Consider the following 13553-nt stretch of genomic DNA (forward strand, 5'->3'; position numbering starts at 1 on the left):
GAAAGTCAGGTTGGTCACGTCAATAGCTAGTTTCCAGTTTACAGCCTGTTTCGAAAGCTAGTTCCCTTTCTTAAATAAGGGGAGTTTAGTTTCACCTGCACCCGAAGCTGAAAAGCCCGAGCAAGAGTATGAATTCATTCTACGGGATGCCCCCCTTTGGTTAGGGTCAAGGGGTGGTCTCGTTTCAACCCCTATCGTGAACATCTAATTCAAGCCGCTAAAGCCCTCAAGTCCTATAGTTTGAAGCCAGGAATGCTAGCGAGTCAGGCTATTGTTAGGCAGCAAGTCAGCTATATTTCGTGTAAGCTTAAGCCCGGACTAATAAAGCATCGACCCTTCCTCTTTAGTAGTCTATTCCCAATACTTCAAAGTGGGTCCAGTCTCTTTAGTTGAACAAAGTCTGTAAGCTTGTTTTTACCCCCGTTATCACAGCACAGTAAGGCCAAATAACGTGAGATATAACGCTAGCCAGTGATTGAAGTTAGTCCAGTGAAGTGAGGTTTGGATTCTTAATGTTTTCGCTGAGTTATAAAATATATGTTCATTTCGGTCGATGAACCTTATAAGACGAAAGCTGCTAAGAGTTCCACTACTTCACCACCTGCTAATGCGGATTATGATTCCGATTTCCATTTCAATATTGATTCAAGTCCCAGAGATTTTTTAAGGAAATGGAAGCAGTAAATCTAGCCAGATATGAAGTTCTTGTACGAAACCCAAGAAAAGAACTAACTCCATTTTTTCATTCCTTCCCTCATATAAGAACTATTAGCGAGCATGCAACTCAAAGGAGAATCTGGTGGGTCACCCGGTGAATTGATTACAGTATCTGCTATGTCTATAGATAATCAATGCATTTCTTTCCCTGATAGTTCTATTCCAGTTCCCAGCCAGCTTTTGGGAGTGTTAAGGGTTGGCAGCCCAAAGCAAGTCGCGTTTACAGCCAGCAGTTCTTATGGGCGTAACTCCCTCTAGCATTCCAATAATCTCCTTTCCTCCAATATGTCACTAGTATTCAAGTATGCGGCTCGTATTAGTATGCCAGGCGTTCTAGAGACCAGAATTCCTTTCATAGCCTTTCCTTCCCTTCAATATGCCATCTTGTCTTGCGGCGCTCTATCCTTCCAAGCAAGCCTGTGCTCGGGGAGCACTCCTTCTATCATTCATAAAATATGCTTATCTCTCCTTGGTCGTAAAGCTCCGCTTCGCTTTGCTTTCATTTACCGAAAATTCCATTGGGGTTTCCAGCCCTAAGTTAGGGAGGAACCCAGTTGAAGGAGCAGTCTCGTACAAGCAACTTCTCTTCCTCTTTCGAAAAGTAGCGAAGCGGTGTCAGGTTGGAAGCCAGTGGGAGTGAAAAGGGTTGACCCCGGAGTTGCAATTACAGTTGAAGTTGGAATAGCTTTCTATCCCGGCAAGCCAGTTCGAGGGCTAAGGTAATCTGGTCCCATTCCTCCAATTGGGATTCTCCGTTTAGTTTATAGGCCCATTGCTATTCCCAGGTAAGCACTTTCTAGAGGCTCAGCTCCGGTTTCAGATATATAGTCTCAGTCTCAGGACAAACTTTCGATAGTCCCAGTTCCATTTCCTGCGGTTTAAGATATAGTTGTAATAGCTTTCGTTTTCTGCCTTCTATTCCTAATCCAAGGGATGCTTAGCCTTCTGCCTGCCCCTTTTGAAAGTGTCTGCTCAAAATACAAAGGATTCACCTTCTTGCTTTGCTACCTGTCCTAGTCAAGGGAAAAGACTTATGGTAGGAGTGCCCTCTCCTTTTAAGCCTAAGCTCTTACCTGTCTAATTTCCTTGGATTCTTTTCCAGTCCTAAGGCTAGCAAGCCCGTAATCAAGCCTAAAAGAAAGCAAAAGAAAAAGAGCTTTCCATATAGTGAACCTTGGCCTTCTCCTTTTTTTCCCTCCCCCCATAATCCCTTCCAGTTACAGTTGGAGTTGCCAGTGGAGCAGTAGTTCATAGTGCCCTTCCGGATATTGGCATTCTAGGAGGGGTTTAGAGGGGCATTCAATCCAGTCTTCATACCAGTCTCTGGGGATTGAGTTCCAGTTGCTGCAGTACTAAGGCAAGCCATTCGATATCCAGCCGAATCAATAGGCCAATAGGCAGTTTCCATAGGAGGATTTTTCTAGGTGGATAGGAAGTTCTATAGTTAGATTACATAGTAGCGGGCCATAGGATGGCTTATTTTCCATCTCTAGTTCTAGTCAAGAATAGGTTGCAGGCCTTTTTTTAAGCCAGGTTTAAGCCTGGAAGGACTATTGATCAAATGGCAAGAAGGAGTATTGACTTTGATTTCCAAAGAAAGACAATTGAAAATTGCTATCTCAATCCAGCAGCATCAGTCCTTGGCTTTACTTTCTCTATCAAACCAGTCACTTCGTTCCTTTTTAGAAGCGAGGAGTATATGGATATTACTATTACTATTTTATGCTTTCTTCGCCCATAGGGAGGGATTCTAATGGGCTTGCTCCCCGATTATGCTTTCCCCATTATAGCAGCTTTCGTATCAGTCCCTTTGATAGCCTATAGCCCTTCCCCATTTGTAATGCCTTCTCCCTCCTTTTCTTTTTTAAGGGTGAAAGCAAGTGAGGACAGTTTACTTTAAGATGAAAGAAAATCAAAGCAAGTTAGAGAAGTCAAATAAGAAATTTAAGGCAATCCAGCCCATAAAATTGGAGTGCCAATTGTAGTCCTTCTGCAAGCAAGCCGCTCAATTGAAGTGATAGGATAAGCCCCTCCTGTTGAAGTTCCCCTCACTGCGGTTGATGTTTAAGTGAAAGTTGGACTTTCTTTTACAGCAGTTGCACGCTAGGAAGTCAGTGAACCAGCCAGTCAAGAAGCAGTCTCAGCTTAATATTATGCGTAAGGATATTATGCCAAGGAGTTTATGCCTCCTTGTATAAGGCATGTAAAAGACTTGCAGCATAAGGCAGGTAGCATATAGGATATATCTTTTCTAGCACTTTTGATTAAAATTTTCAAGGGGTAATAAGTCTTTCATGTCGTCCTAGTCTGAGATCTAGTCATTCTTCCTACTAGGCATGGGGAGTCTGCTGAATCAATTAGGGAGTTCATTTTGCTTTGCTTCGGTCCTAGTTTCCCTCTAGTCAAGCCAGTTTAGTTGAGCCAATTGCAGTCTCTTAGACAAAGAGCTATTCATATTCCTCTTAAGCTCCCCCCATCCAGGAGTTGAGAGGGATGAAGGGACTCGACTGAAAAGAGGTTTTTTGTTAGCAATAAAGTGAGTTTGAACGCCTTTCAGTCCCTCTAGGAAGGTAAGAAAGCTCTAGGACAGTCAAGTCCTCCCCACCACTTGGGCTTTGAAAAAAGAACCTCTTAAACAGAACAACATTCTAATGGCCTAGCGATCCCTACTGAGGTGATGGATTTTTGCCTAATTCTATATATTGCCCTCCCAGCGGTTGAAGTTGCTTCTACCTCTGCTTCTTCCTTTCTTTTCTTTTTATTGGACAGCCAGTGACTCTTGGAGTTGCTTTTTAGGCATTCGTGCTAAGGCATAGGATATTTTTCTTCTATAAAATATTAAGTAAGGAAAGGGACTTTTTTCTAGTAAGGGCATGCATCTCTTGTAAGTCCTGCAGTCCTAAGTTCTTCCTCTGTTTCTATTAAAGCAGCTCTCTTTCTCTTCAAAGAGACTTTTTGCGATTGAATCTTTCGAGAGAGGAACGAGATCTCTTTGACCAGCAGCAACTAAAAGTACTTCCACTTTTGCCACGATAGAGAAAGATATGGCAGCTACTCCAGCTTATTCGGGAGAGAGTCTTTCCAGAAAAGTTTACGGAGATGATGTGGAACTTTTCCTCTTCTCTATGAAGAGAACAAAAATTCAGCGGAATCGCAAAAAAAGGAATTGATAGGACCCACGGGGCGGTAACTATTGAAATTAGCTCGTCTAGATGGAATCTTTTACTAATAGCTTCTTCTCAATCGGATGGATTTTAGGTAGTTGGAAGGGATGCCAGGTAACATGTTTTCCTTGCACGCCATCGCCTACAAAACAAGTAGTAGCTTAGATAGATAGAAAAAGCTTTGAATAGGGCTTCTTTTCTTATTTTACCAAGGTAGTTTCACTTGGGAGGTGGGGAAGAAACTCTATCAAATAGGTATTTTATATGATAGTGAAAGTCGATAAAGAAGCTCAAACCAGGCTCAAGGGAAAGAGATGAATGGATAAGAACGATCCCAGGTGCCATCCTCAAGTCTGATTAGGATTATGCTTGAACTGGATCCTCTAAAGGGAGTTCTACCGAGGGGGAGAGGGGGTAGTGTTGTCTCTACTATATAATGATTGATTGCTAGCAGTGAGGAATATCCAATGCAGTTAGCTCGAGTGAAGGAACCGAGGCAAGTAGGCCAATTTTCCCATCTTTCCTCAAAGGAGAGCTTTTTTGTCGATGCCTTTTCTCTTGTTGAAGAAGCCGAGAGTGAAAGAGATATGAAGTAGGGACATTCCTTAGAAGAATCCAATTCCGGGGATTCACTTTTGTTGAGGGAAATCACCTGACAAGATCCGATCGTAGAATATCCAAGTATGTTCCCACGTCCTAGGGAGCGCTAAGAAGCAAGGCCGGAGTGAGGGTTACATGAGTTAGGAACGATCCCTGATGTGGAATAATTAGTAAGGGCGTGGGATACTACTTAATCGACCTCAAAGCGAAAGAGATGAAGAGCTAGCCTTATTGAATATAATAAGAGAGAGAAGCTTTTCATAGCGTAGTCATAGTTTCGTATCCAAGATAATGGGAATCAACTTGCTTGCCCTCTGACCTTCTGAGATGGCGAGAATCCGATCTTTTTGGCATAAGAGGTCTTGGCTCTTGACCATGACCCATCCCAAAGCTACCCATCTTCCTGTGTGTGCTATCTATAATAAAGAATACCCGGCAAAGTCATTCAATCTCCAATTCTTCCTCACCTGGATCAAGCCCAAGGTGAGAAATACCAGCTTCTTTCCTCTCGACATAACCAGTCTTAGCTTTTGCTATTCACGACTCCGATCTTCTTTCATCAGCTGTTCTTGCCAACATCTTCACTTTAAAGGGAGAGAAGGAACTCGAGCCAACAAGTCATTCGGTTAGAAAGTGCTAGCGGTCTTACTTAGCTGAGGAAAGATGCCATTTCTCTTGTTTAGCCAAGAATTGCTCAAGCTGAATCAGTTGGTAGTCTTTCCTTGGCTTGTAGTTTCAGTGAGATTGGCATTGGCTTGGTCTAAAGTAGCTCCTGATTCTCGGTCTTTTGGAAAGGGGGCGAAGTCACTAACTAGAGGAGGGGCAACTAGAATAGAAGGTAGGGGTGAACACCCGGCAAGCGTAGTCGATAGGCAAGAGCTCACCTTAAAATGAAATGAATATGATTATGCCCATCTTCCTGGGGGAGGAAGAAGAAGCTCTTTGAAGGAAGCAGGCCACCCACAGGTAAATGCTTTTTGATTTTAGGTCATATCCCATAGCAAATCAAGGTGCGGAGTCAGATGATTGTGAGAAAATGAATGCCTCTGCGTCCGATGCCATGGAATCTGCAGCAAAGTCAGTCTGACTAGGATTTGTTGACCTAAGACTAGCATTTTTCTTTCCTAGGGATGAGACAAAGTCTGAAAGGGATGGAGCTTTCACTGTGCATCAATAAGAAGGAATAGCAGGTTCATGGTAAAGAACAGAACTAAGGCTATTGGGATCGAGCCCAGACCAAACGAATTTGTTGCATTTCTTTGAACAACAGAAAAGCATTCCACCTCAGATGAGGAGCAGTTTCAAATGGAAGTCAAGTAAACTGATTCAAGTTAGCCCAAGCCCAAGTGTGGAACCTTGGAAACTAGTTCAAATCGAACTCAAAAGCAACTAGGCAATCCAACTTCCATTGAAGCTGCTTCCCTGGAACTAGCTGCCATTGTATCGGTTGGTGCCATTTCTTCTCTTGGAGGTAGGGCAATAGATTCAGATTAGGCGGTAAGCGAAGGAACTGTAGGGCTTAGGGCAGCGAGTGAGCCTCAGGTAGGCAACTTCAATAGGTCGAGGGGAGGAAGGAGTTGTTCATGAATCAGTTTCAGGTTTTTAGGAAGCAGGCGCAAGGGCGTTTAGTCATTTAGCTCAGGGCGAGAGGCATAGAGGTTTTTCCTGATCTGATCTCGCTTAAGAGAAGAAAGGCCTACGCAGAAAGATCGTAGCTAGGATGAAAGCACTATCCCACCCGACTTTCTTGATGGAGTCATATGACATTCAAAGCCTTCTCTTTGAGATAGGTTATAGACTCAGCTGCTAGCCTTTCGAAAAAGATTTGTCGAGATCACGAATCAACAGCTATAGAAGGAGTTGTTCTAGAACCCGCAGGCAGAATAACCTTTGTTGGAAGAAGGGCTACTGGTATGACATCAATCACTCTTAGTGTCTTAGCTAGAAACAAAACTCAAGCTTTCTCATGTCGAGAGGGAGAAAGAGTAGTACTTGCTATTTCTTTCTTTTGTTGGCAGTTAAGTTAGCTCAAAAGGGATCAAGCCCTTCTACTAGCTCTCAAAGAAATAGCCATTCTAGCATCGCGTATTCCTCCAACTCCAACAATGGATTCTTCTTATTCTTTTCTTCAACGATTCTTCTTGGCTTGGCTGATCTGATCACAGAACCAAAGGCTCTTCCTGATGTGAGATTGACTGGTATGAAAGTAGCTAGGGAGAGAGGAGGGCAGTAAAGACTAGCATCGGATTCGTTCAAAGAGAAAGATCGGATTCTATACCAGCCCTTTCTCTCCATCTCTGAAGGAGAGCCTTAACGCCCTTGGCTACGAAAGAAGGCTAGGCTCCTTGAACCAGAGCTAATTCGATCTGGTCCTCTTTCTCTGGGTACACAGAAGACCAACTAAAAGTACCATGACCAAAAGTCAACAACAATTCCATTCGGTAAAAAAAGTGGAAACATCCATCAACCGGCATACCTTTCTTCTTGTAGCTACGATCTGTCTTCGATTATGATATTCTATTTATAGAAAGAGAAGATCAGGAATTGCCTCTACGCTTTGAGCTGTCACTCATCCTGTGCTTGTGGGCGATGATTCGATTCTTCTTGGCTTGAAGGGATGAGAAATTCCTAGATGGGCGTAATCCTCTTTGAGGAATAGAATAGGCTGCAAGAAAGAATCTATTAGGAATCTCTGTCTCTATGTCATCAAACGGTTTGATCAATAGAATTCGAAGAGGAAGTGACATATTAGATCTTGCCAGGCCAGGAGTTGAAGAAGGAGCGGCTTTGAGAGAAGGGTGTTAGAGAGGTAGCACGAATACACGCTCTTTTCGCACGTTAATCAATAGTGTTAAGGTACCACCCACGGACATGAGGAAGAATCGGTATACGGTGTTTTAGCTATTAACAGCAGGAAATCCTTCTTACCCGCACTGTCTTTCCTTTCTGACTTTCCTCTTGATTTCGCAGTCGAGATAGAAAGAACTGTTGCCATTAAGGCTAGGTCAGAATGAAGCAAATTTGCCTGACTTTGGGGAGTGAGCATGGCATCGAATGTGCTCTTTCTTTCAAATGCCCAATTTGGACGAATAGGAACAGAATCCACTGCACATAACTAGGTTGTTCAAGAAGGGCTTAAAGGAAATGACACTTGACTTCGACACTGGGGAAGGTGCAGATGTAGGAACCAGATCTAGGGTTTCAGGGTTAGATCTTGAAACTTTTTCAAGATCATACAGCGGAAGACTAAAATAAATCAAAATTATTTTCTAAAATTAGAGAATTCCTAGATCTAAGATCCTATTATATGATTATTACATAGCATTAAATCAAAAATTAAAATATATAAATATAGCATGAACTACATGTTGATCATATCAACATGTTTCTATACTACATCTAATGTATGTATTAAACAATAGATCAGATCTATTACCTTGCAAGTTAGATGTTCTAATCTCGCTGATCCGGGCTTGAGGATGATGTTTCAAGCCGCACATGCGTCCGGTCTTTAGGAGTCATCAACACGAGCCCACGAATCTCGATCAGAAGTCCTGCTTCAGGAAATCAGCACAGTATGCTAGTATTGCGCTGATCCTTCTTTGATGGTTGATCAGGTGCCTCCTTCTTCTTGATTTGAACTCTTCCAAAGATGAAAAGTAAAAAGAGAAGTTTCAGATCTGAGATGCTCTCAGAAAACTCAAGATGGAGGGAGGAAAGATATGAAAACAAACAACCCTAGAAGAAGACCCTCTTCTTCTTCCTGTTTCTCTCTCTAGACACCCTAACTTGTATCTTTTATATCTCCACGACCCAAAGGTCTTTCTCTCTGATTTTTGGATAGATCAAAGGTCTCTCAAATCTATATCTTCTCCTAAAATTTTATAAAGAAACTCATTTTATACAGAGAGATATGATAGAGTCCTTGTCTAGGTCAAATACCTAGTCAAGGCTTATCCAAACATGGCAAGTTAAGGGGCGCCCAACTCTTGAGCACCTCCTCCATATTTTCATGCATGAATCACCAGAAAAGGATGCATAATGTGTACCCTAAAAGCTATGAAAATTTAAAAAAAAAATTGAATAAATTCGGTGCAAAATTGAAAGAGTTTTGGATTTCTAAAACTCTATCTCATAGAATTCGAAATCCAAACTTATTCCTTTTTGATTTGATCCAAACCACCTTCCATGTAAGAAAGAAGAGAGGAGACCTTTTGTGAATGTGGGAGAGACCTGGGAGAGGGCTTTTGTCACACAAAATAAGAGGAGATTGGCGTTGAATGAGAGAGAGGGTGTGGGGAAGGCTTATGTGGTGCAAGGTGGAATCCTAGTCTTACTAGGATTCTATCTTATGACTTGTTTTAATTTGGTTTCCCAAACCAAATCAAACTAAAATTAGATTAACTTAATTAAAATAGATTTTAACCCAATTAATAACCTAATTTAATCAGATTAAATTATATTTAAATCTGATTTAATTTTCTAATCAAATTAGAAATTAGATTGACCCAAGTCCTAGTTGAACTAGGACTAGTTTTTTCTTGCACTTGGCTTATCCAATAAACCAATTGGACTTGATCCAATCAAGCCCAAACTAAATCTAATTAAATCATATTTAATTAGACTTAATCTTAGCCCATTGACTTAATCAAATTAAGCCAATTAGCAATCAAATTGCTAATCGATCCTCCTGCAACACTTGCACTGGGTTAAATGTCAATCGTATTGATCATTTAACCCTAGAACGATTCTTAATCGTTGATCAACCATCCGATCGGATCATAAACTCTAATGTATGTGACCTTATAGGTCCGAACCTAAGCCCGTAGCATAGAAATAAATTTTTGTACCAATCGAAGTGACCATCTAGCAATGGTACCCGACGACCGGATAGGTCGAATGTGTAGAACAACATCCTTAGAACCCATGCAGATATAGTTTTCATATAATTCATTTCCTTGACAAAAATGATCATAGGACACCCCAGAGTTCAACTATCAACTCTGATCAGGTTGTCCACATTGTATTTCAAAATATCAAATCCATCTAATGGATTACCCTGGCCAAGGTTTTGCTAAATTGAAATACAGTGACTCATTCTTCTCCAACTCTTGGAGTGGTCAATCCCATCTCGATCACACTCTGACTTCGCAAGTACTTGACTGTGTCCAGAAGCCTTCCATCCCTGAATTAAATATTCAGTTAGTCTAGTACCAAAGCACAGTGAGTTGCTTGCAAGTCACTGAGGCGATCTCAAGTCTAAGGGACACTTATATCTATATCCCATCAGAGACATTCTCGACAGCAGAATACTCTAGAGTTGGTCATGTTCAATGATGATGTACCAGTATATCTCATCTGTATACCATACCAGTGTCTCCACACTCTTTGGTTAAGAGGACAACCAACCCATATGGCCTACAGCGACCTATGCTCGATAGAAGCTGTTGTCCTTATTAACAACCTATCATTTGGTTGTGAACAGTTTTAAGGACTAATCGATAAATTCTCTCTTTATCGAACTTAAATAGTCCTAAGGACTTCATCATAACAACGGAGTTCATTAGAAGATGAAAACTTATGATGAAAATGCCAAATATATTTTATTTATTAACAAATCAATTACAATACTTGGTTGCTCAACCGTCAACAGCTTGACGATTGGCTTTTTGGGACACATTTCCCAACAGTGGACATGTTAGATCCGATTCCACATAGTGACACAGATCCCTTTTTTTCAAATAAAGTATCCTAAAAGCTCGCTCACCCCAAAGAAAAGGGAGTGCCCCCAAGAAATCAAACTAAAACCCCGGTACCGCAAGAGCACTCAAATCGCCTGGAGGGGAACTACAAGCCTAAACATATCCATATCCATTATCCAAAAGGACTGGAAGGAACCCTATTTATTGCCTCACTTGGACCAACATGGAATGGAATTGAGAAGGGGACTGCCCGTCAAGAGACAGCTTGAAAGACTTTCAAACTCGCCTGCAATGGAACTCGCACCAAGAGAGAATGCCACTACAGTTATCAGGACTGGGAATAACATAGAGCGAAAGGGAATACCTCCCAAACCAATCTATGGTAAGCTAGGTCTCACGTCACGGGACACATTTAGACAAGATGCTTGCCTACTTTTGCTTACTGGCCATGAGAAAGAATTGAATGAAGATTAGCACTTCAGCTGGAACTCAAACTCAAACCGCAGGGAAGAAAACCCCATCCAAGAGAACTGGCAATGCAGCGGATTAGCCTAGCAATGGGCAGGATGGAACAGAACTTGCACGAGATGCTTCCTTAGCAAGTAAATAGCAATTCAAAACAGATTGGATTGAAGGTGCTCGCTCGATAGAATCCGGCATAACCTAAAGAGGGCTCAAAAGAGATCTTCCACGGTCTCTAGTGAGAAGAGAAGCATTTGAAGTTCAACTTTGAGATGTAAACTATCTTATCGAATTCTCAGTTGAAATGGATTACCTGATTGCTTACCTTCCTGCGCTTGCTTCTCTTTTTTCTGCAACTTCCACTACAACTACAAGGGCAAGGACCACTGGGAATGCCACTACTGCGACTACTGATACAATGGTTATAGTACTGGAAATATGAACTCCCGCTTTCCTCCTCCTAAATAAAGGATCACTAAAAGACTAGTCTTTGAATAATGCTTTATTCCAAGGCGTAAAAGAAAGGCTTATTAGAGCATTGAATTGACCTCTAGTACCTCATCACTTATCAGATGGCTTTAACAAGCTTTCTACTAAATAAAAAGACTACTCGCTACTAACTGAAGGCGTGACGCTCGTGCTTCTTTCGAGGAAGTAAAAGACGGTAGAGGGACACTACACTGACTCACTTTTCTGAAAGGTTTTGTCTTTGACTCAATCCACCTTTTTCCCAACAACTCAAATCGCGTATCCCTGCCCTTATCTTATTGACTTAAAAAAAACTGGGATCCTTAGACCCCCACGACTATTAATAAAGCATTGCTCTTTCCTCACATCTACTTAACCAACAACGACTACCGTCAAGAAAGGAATGTCTTTCCCCTGTCGGGCCCAGGCTTCAAGTAAATTAACTTCAATTAAATTAAGAGAATGGAAGTGAAAATGTGGTTAGGGCAATAGGTACCTTTTTTCGAGTGGATTAGAAGCAGTTATCTCAAGTTTTAACGATCTTCTAGCGGGTTTAGTCATCATTCTCATAGGAGTGGGCAGTTTTGGATGTTGTGAGGCTTTCTGTAGTGGTTCCCAATACGAACGAGTAGCTTCTAGCCCTCTACTGTTCCTTCCCAATATGCCTATTTTGATTATGCCGATTGAAGTGACTATTGACTTTGCTTCTTATTCATACTATGAGACGAGACGAGCTACTCTATTGGCTTATCTAAAGTCTTAACTAAACCATTCTATGAACATTAGGATTCTAGAAAGTAAAGATGCTACATTCATTCCTGCTTCAGCTACTTGTTCAGCAGAGGATATCCAGTAATCTGACTCTGATCTTTCCTGTAAACTCGAATCTCCCCCCGCTGCGCACCTTGCTCTCGGGTGAAGTCCTTATACTTGGCTTGGCCACTCTATCACTTGGGCTGGGATCGCTTCACACCTAAATCCATTTTCCGTTCTTCGGGTATTGAAGACTCTATGGCTATTACGCTTTTTCCTGCAATGGAAAGAGTACCAGCAAAAGCAGAGTTCAAAGCTTCATAAGAGCAAAAGAGCAAACCGAACAAGCAAGAGACAAGAGCTTCTTCTCGGCATCCTTCAGAAGTTGATTCCCTTGCTAGGCTACTTGACTACGCTATTATTGTGAAAACATCAGGCACATTAGGAAGTTTTTTCTCTAGCCTTGAGGTGGTTCAAGTACTGGAATGGGAGTTCCGGGTAGGACCTCCTAAAGTAAAGAATTTTTTGACCCTCGGAGTCAATCGCTTCCTTAAGCCCGGGAAAGAAGAATCCCTGTCGAGGGCCCTCTTCCTACTGACTTTGAAGTGCTTACTCTAAGAGCAGCAACAGCAAGTGCCCTTACTCAACATCTTTTAACGGGATGGATCAACTACTTATTTAGTTACGTTATGATAGAATCAAACTCAACGGATGAAAGAACAGCAATTCTCTGTTCCCATGAACCCATGAACAGAGTCCATGAGCTCGAGAAGAGAAGTAAGGCCTTCGATCAACCAAGAGAGGTCCAGCCCTTCCTAATCATTCAGAATTTGTTGCATTCTTCTTTCGAGCTGATCAGTCAGCTTCCGACCACCCAACCAATCTTGTTGATCCTGACCTACAGAAAGGGGTGAATAAGGTAAGAGAAGCCCTAGTTTGTGTTTCGATGACCAGGAGAGTCAGCCGGAGATAGGTCTATGCTTTCGTCAGGGGGTAGCTCGTCAGTACCAGGTGTTGATCAGTCATCCAAAGGAGGGGCTCTGAGGACCTGTTTGACATCTCATTCAAGAGAAAGTCATCGATCCAATTCCTATGTTCACAGAGGGGCCCGAAAAAGAGATTGAGTGAAAATGATGCACTACACGGATGCCATTTTTGTGGGGAAATTTAGTGCAGGGGTAAAATGGTAATTTTAAAACTTTTTCAAAATCATGATTTTACAGTGAAAAAATATTAATTAATCTAATTAATTAATATAAATTTATCCTATACTAGGATCTAAATATGATATATAGCATGCATATTTTTAAATTTGAAATTCGAATTTGAACAATAAATACTTTATTGTAATGTGTTTAGAATACAATACCTTTGTGTGGGTAGTAGATCGCCATAATCTGATCACCGTCGGGAGAGTCTGATCATTGCAATATAGCCATATAGTGTGTCTGGCCTTTACAGATCATCCACACGAAGCTTCCAGTCTGATCGACTCTTCACGTGTGCTAGCTCGTTGTAGAGCCCTTTTGACGACCGATGCTAATCGAACTCCTTCGATCGATGTCTGTCGATTCTTCGGATACTCTGGATCATCAACAGATGTGCTTGAGAGGATGTTGAAGATCTCTCTAAGATTTTGTGGGCTCACGACACTCGTAGCTCACTTTCTCACTTTCTGAATCCCAGG

The sequence above is a fragment of the Elaeis guineensis genome, chromosome 9 (assembly GCF_000442705.2).
Source record: "Elaeis guineensis isolate ETL-2024a chromosome 9, EG11, whole genome shotgun sequence".
Lineage (NCBI taxonomy): Eukaryota > Viridiplantae > Streptophyta > Magnoliopsida > Arecales > Arecaceae > Elaeis > Elaeis guineensis.